Genomic DNA, 6303 nt, shown 5'->3' on the forward strand with positions numbered 1-6303 from the left:
TTTTTTTGAAAATGGAAAAATTCTGGTATCTACAATGTCAATATACTGTATCTTTTAAATATGCCAACATTTTTGTCTAAAAATTGTCTAAAATGATTCATATATGATAGGTATATAAATTCTGATTCATATAATTATGTTTAGGTACATGTATATAGCTATAAATAAGTACACGACTTAACAAAACAATTAGTTTCATTATTTTCCGTACATTTTTGGGGTAGGGGTTAATAACAATGGCGATAAAAAGTATAAATTTCTTTGATCAAATCTTTACAAATAGATATTAGTATGTAATGTAATGTCTGTTTTATATTTAGTGTAATTGGATAATCAATGACGTCACATTAGGTCAAAAGGTCACATAACAAAAATTAGGTACTGTATCTACAAACATGTAAATGTATAATTAAAATACCTAAATTAATCTTTATCTGAATCACTCTCTTCATCTTCCTGGAATTTTGGATCATCAGGTTTATCAAGAATATCAATATAATAATATGTTTTGTGGTAAAATTATATGTCCATTGTGGCTCTGATTCATTTTCTGTTGCAGTCCACCTAGATTATTTGTTGGTGATAGAATTATAGGTTTTGCTATGTTAGCGCGTTTCCATATTGCCACTTGATAGTTGGCTCTCTTTATGTGTTCCTTTAAACAGTTTTTACATGGGGGCAATGTTGAAATATCAACATTTTGATGGATTTAACAAACCTCCATCCAATCCGCATTTCTCTTTTTGAGAATACCTCATCTTATTTACACTCCTAAATCTTGGTTTTCCATATATAGCACAGGTAAAATGTTCAAGTTCATCAACAAGTTCTTTGTCAACATCCCAGTTGTCTCCAAGCTTGGCAAATGCCCTCTGAAAATTAGGTATTTTTTGAATGAGTTATATATATTACTAATTCCTTTGAAGGAACTACCACACCCTGTAAATGCGTGTAGAGCCAATAATGCTGAACAGTACTGCTGTTTGTACACGTATGCAATCTTTGAAATATTGATACATCTACTTTTATTGCCTGTTCCGGTCTCAAACATAATTTGTTTTCCAGATAACTGAATGGCATGATGCAGCAAAATAAAGAAAATTTCGCTGTTAGGAGTCCTAATTCTAAAATTAGGTATTCTCGTTTAAAAGAGAAAGGTGGATTGGATGGGGGTTTGTTAAATCAATTAAAAAATGTTGATACTTCAACATTGCCCCCATGTAAAAACTGTTTAAAGGAACACATAAAGAGAGCTGTCAAGTGGCAATATGGATATGCGCTAACATAGCAAAACCTATAATTCCATAATCAACAAATGATAATTGGTGGACTGCAACAGAAAATGGATCAGAGCCACAATGGACATCTAACGAATTTTACCATAAAACCTAATGATATTCTTGAGGAATATCATGAAGAGAGTGATTCAGATAAAGATTAATTTAGATATTTGAATTATACATTTACGTGTTTGTAGATACAGTACCTATTTTTTTTTAAATGTGACCTTTTGACCTAATGTAACTAAAATTAATTATCTAATTATACTAAATATAACATTAAAATGTAAAACAGACATTGCCCTACATACTAATATCTATTTGTAAAGATTTGATCAAGAAAATTATACTTATCTCTATTGTTATTAACCCCTACCCTAAAAATGTACGGAAAATAATAAAACTGATTGTTTTGTTAAGTTGTGTACTTATTTATAGCTATATACATAATTATATGAATCAGAATTTATATACCTATCATATATGAATCATTTTAGCCAATTTTTAGACAAAAATTTTGGCATATTTAAAAGATACAGTATATTGACATGTTTGTAGATACCAGAATTTTTCCATTTTCAAAAAAAATATGACCTTTTGTAATGTCATTAATTATTTAATTACCACATATTTTATATCATCTTGTAGAGCAGACAATACCCTATACATTGATACCAAAAATGAATGATTTGTTCAAGGAAAACTGTACTTATGGCTATTTGCATTACCCCCTACCCCAAAATTGGTAAAAAATCCGAAATTAAATCATTTTTTTTAAATCCGTTAAAAACCCATTTCGGGAATGAGGATATTTGATGTTAACATCTGTTTTTTAGTTCACCGGATATTAGGTACATAAAAATACCAAAAATGTAGGGATGTGGGGTGGGGGGTGCAGGAGGACCCCTCCCAGCCCATGGACTAATATCATCGTAGATATGGCTCAGTTCATGTCGTCCCTGGTCTATGTTGATGTTCATATTCATTTTTCTTATCCAAATGGCTCCTTTTATTTTTCTTGATAAGTAGTGTTGTTCTTTGTCTAATATTTTTGTATTTTCAAAATCTGGTATGTGGTTTTCTATGGTGACGTGATCTGTGATAGGCCTTAGCTGATTTGTGTAGAGCTTTGGATTGTGAATGGCGAGCGCTCCTAGTTCTTGTCCCTACAGTATTTTTTTCCACGTCTGTTTTGTGTTCTATTATTCTTGTTTTTAATGCTCTGCTCGTTTCCCCTATGTATACCTTCTTGCAGTTGTGGCAACCTACTTGGTAAATTATACCACACTGTTGATCTTTGTCTATCTTATCTTTGGGATGAACAAGGCTTTCTCTTTTGTTTTTGGAAGTGATATATGTATTTATGTTGTGCTGTTTCAATGTTCTTCTTAACCTTTCAATCATTCCCTGGAATCTGGATTTTTCCTTATCTGTCTTTCCTTACATGCTTTTCTATGTACCCTTTTATTCTTAAATCTTGTAAAACTCCAGTCTGAATATCCGCATGTTGATAAAGCTGCTTTTATATGACTCATTTCTTGTTTTGTCCTTCTTCTGTTGATACGATGGATTCACATCTATCCACTAGTGTGTTGACTACGCTAAGTTTGTGTTCGAGTGGGTGGTTTGATTGAAAGTGCAGGTATTGGTATGTGTGTAACTATTTTCTGTTTTGATGTTACCATTGTCTTGGATAGTGATCGGAGTATCGAGGAAAGGAATAGTGTTGTTTTGCATGTTCTCCATGGTGAATTTTATTTGCCATGGCTGGTCAATGGTGTTTAAGTGTTGGAGGAGTTCTTGTTCAAATCCAATTGGTACAATTGCCAGGACGTCGTCTACATATCTGCGCCAGAAAATTGGTTTGATATGTGATGGTGCTGTTTCTGTGGCACGTTGTTCTAAGTCTTCCATGAATATATTTGCCATTATGGGGCTGACAGGACTGCCCATTGCCATTCCCTCTTTTTATCTGTAAAATATCACCATCAAATGTGAAATATGTTGTGTTGAACTAGGCTTAAAACTCCATAATGTACGGTGGCCTATAAGTGTCACGGCAACTTTCAAAAATGTCACTGCAATTTTTTCAAAAAAAGCCACGGCAATTTGAAAAAAGCCACGGCAAATTAAAAATAAAACATCACAGCAAATTAAAAATAAAACATCACAGCGATTTAACAAAAATACTACGGCAACTTAAAAATGAAACACCACGGAAAATTAGTATTGAAACACCACGACAAATTACAGAATGCCGCGGCGGAAGTGAGTTACCACGGCGGAAGTGAAACCTTTGGAATCTTCGACTTTTTTTCAAAGGTAAGTAAGTATTTGTGCATTGATGTAAATATTATTATATTAATTTATTTAACTGCAGCAGTTTACTTGTCTATTGCACTCTTCTTGAACTTTCTAGGTCGGGCTAGACCATAGTTCTTATTACAAGGTAGGCCTAGGCCATTCTACAATGTTTTAATATATTTACAGTAATCTGTTTTTTATTATTTTTTTACAGTAGACTGTAGGCATAATGCCTAGGCCTTAGGCTAGTAGTAAGCATAGCTAGGCCTAGTGCAATAAACCTGTAAATGCTGCAGTTAAATAAATTAATATAATAGTATTTACTTTAATGCACAAATAATTACTTACCTCAAAAAAAGATTCCAAAGGTTTCACCACTTAGGTGGTCTAAAACCAACCATTAAGGAGATATGGTGCTTCAAAATAATAATATAGTAAATAGCGGCCATTTTGAATTTATGCTAATTAACACACTTCCTGACGTCCGATTTTGGTACACTTTGGAAATTATGTTCAGAAGGAGAATGTTAAGAAACTTGTTTTTCTGCAGTTTCTAAATTGTTCGCATAGTATAATGTCATTTAAGCATTTATAACATAATATATGACGTCACAACTACCATATGACGTCATAGGTACGTCATATGGGAATTTAAATATGCTAATTAGAATGTTTAATATCACATTTATATCTACTCGTAATGCACTTAGGTGGTCTAAATCCAACCGTTAAGGAGATATGGGGCTTTCAAATAGCAAATGGCGGCCATTTTGAATTTATGCTAATTAACCCACTTCCCGATGTCCGATTTTGGTAAACTTTGGATATGATGTTTATGTTCACCATATCAACCATATAAAACAAAAAAAAATTCTGTTGCAATTTGTTCTAGGTTCAACCATATTTTTACTGGACTATTTCCGCCTTGGCATTCTGTAATTTGCCGTTGTGTTTCATTACTAATTTGCCGTGGTGTTTCAATACTATTTTGCCGTGGTGTTTCATTTTTAAGCTGCCGTGGTATTTTGTTAAATTGCCGCGATGTTTTATTTTTAATTTGCTGTGATGTTTTATTTTTAATTTGCCGTGGCTTTTTTCAAATTGCCGTGGCTTTTTTTAAAAGTTGCCGTGATAGTATTTGAAAGTTCCCGTGACACTTATAGGCCACCGTAATAATGTCCTCCGTTTTCAAATTGGTGTTTAATTTCCTTTGAACTTGTTCCATGATCTTGATTTCTTTCAGTAAAGCGTTGTGTGTTATGTTGATTGTTGGTTTTATAGGTGTCATAGGGACATTTCGCCGTCATTGACATTATGTTGACATAGCACAACAATGAGAGACATTAATTTTGATGAGAAGGTCATGGAATACTAATTACTAAAAACCTGGGACCTGTAACCCTAGGTAAGGGACCCTGACGGGTACTCTCCCTCCGGGTCAAAGGGATCCCGAAACTCATCGGTGAGCAGGGGCGCTCATCTCCCTGTTCAGGACTATTCCTGATGATTACCCAGCCTATTTACATTTAAAATTAAACATCAAGACATATAAATTAATCAACTTAATGACTACTGGACATGGTAGTTATTGTCTTCTATAAAAGATGCTGAAAGCACTTTCTTATATAGTCTTCTCGGTCTAGTTGACTAGCGTTTATAGTTCTCTGGAGTATACTTGGGATCGGTCTTCCTATCAGTTTACTTTTTTGGTCATAAAATGTAAGGACTTTGCAGGGATCATAGTTCTGTCTCCGAATACAGTGTGAAATCCAGTTAGATTGCTGTTGTTGGTAGAATTCAAATACTGATATCGTGTTGGTTATTGCGTAGAGCCTCTGGTTATTGACAACGTACCGCCAATCAGTTTCCTGTTGTTGTTCTTCCTCAGACTCTATTTTTTTTTAATCGTCTGATTGTGTATGTTTGTCTGGTGGGTTGACGCGTCTGAAACCATTTCTAATCATCCTCCTGTGGAATATGTTGTACGTTGTTGTTATTAGTCCGATTTCGGTGTTTGTTGGTCTCCAAGCATGACAACCGTACATCAGTCTGCTTCTAACCAATCCGTTCAGGAATTTGATTCTTGTTTCAAGGTTAATGGTTTGATTTGTCAGGAGTTTCTTATGTTCAGCAAAAGCAGCCTTAGCACATATTAATCTATCATGATGAATTTCCTGTTTTCCTATGTTGATGTTATCATAGGTCATCCAGACTCCTAAGTATTTAAATGTGTTTACATTATGCAGATTTGTGCCATTGATGTTGATAATAGAAGAGGTTGGATATTCTCCATCATCTCTTTGCCAGTTATACACCATGGTCTCCGTTTTAGATATGTTAATCTGGAGACCATATTCGTTGAAGACCAGATGTATAAGATTTACCATAGATTGCAAATGTTCTAATAACTAGCTGTTAAGTACTAGATCATCAGCATATCCAGCAACAAGGTCTGTATATGTGCCACACATGGGTGATGTTCTTCTTTGTTCCATGTTGGTTGCTACGATTGGAACACGGTATTTGATTTCTAAACCTCTGGTAGTAGCATCTTGCTGGTAACGATAAGTAAACACTCTAAGGGCATAGTCCATGTAGAGGTTGAACAGGTTAGGACTCTCGTTACCACTTTGTCGTACACCTGCTGATGTTGTAAATTGAGAGTCTGGGCCTTCTTCAGCTAGGTATGATTGTGTGCATCTATACAGGGACTCCAATA

At 34.3% G+C, this 6303-nt stretch overlaps 1 long non-coding RNA gene across 1 annotated transcript; it reads right to left on the minus strand.

Moving 5' to 3' along the window:
* Positions 1-1437: 1437 nt before the first annotated feature.
* LOC144852021 (uncharacterized) lies at positions 1438-1728 on the minus strand. The gene is made up of 2 exons (XR_013614255.1): positions 1670-1728; positions 1438-1629 (listed from the first exon to the last, which is right to left on the minus strand). It is a non-coding gene; the product is annotated as an uncharacterized LOC144852021 (long non-coding RNA).
* Positions 1729-6303: the final 4575 nt, after the last annotated feature.

Source organism: Antedon bifida, chromosome 9, assembly GCF_963402885.1.
Source record: "Antedon bifida chromosome 9, ecAntBifi1.1, whole genome shotgun sequence".
NCBI classification, from domain to species: Eukaryota; Metazoa; Echinodermata; class Crinoidea; order Comatulida; family Antedonidae; genus Antedon; species Antedon bifida.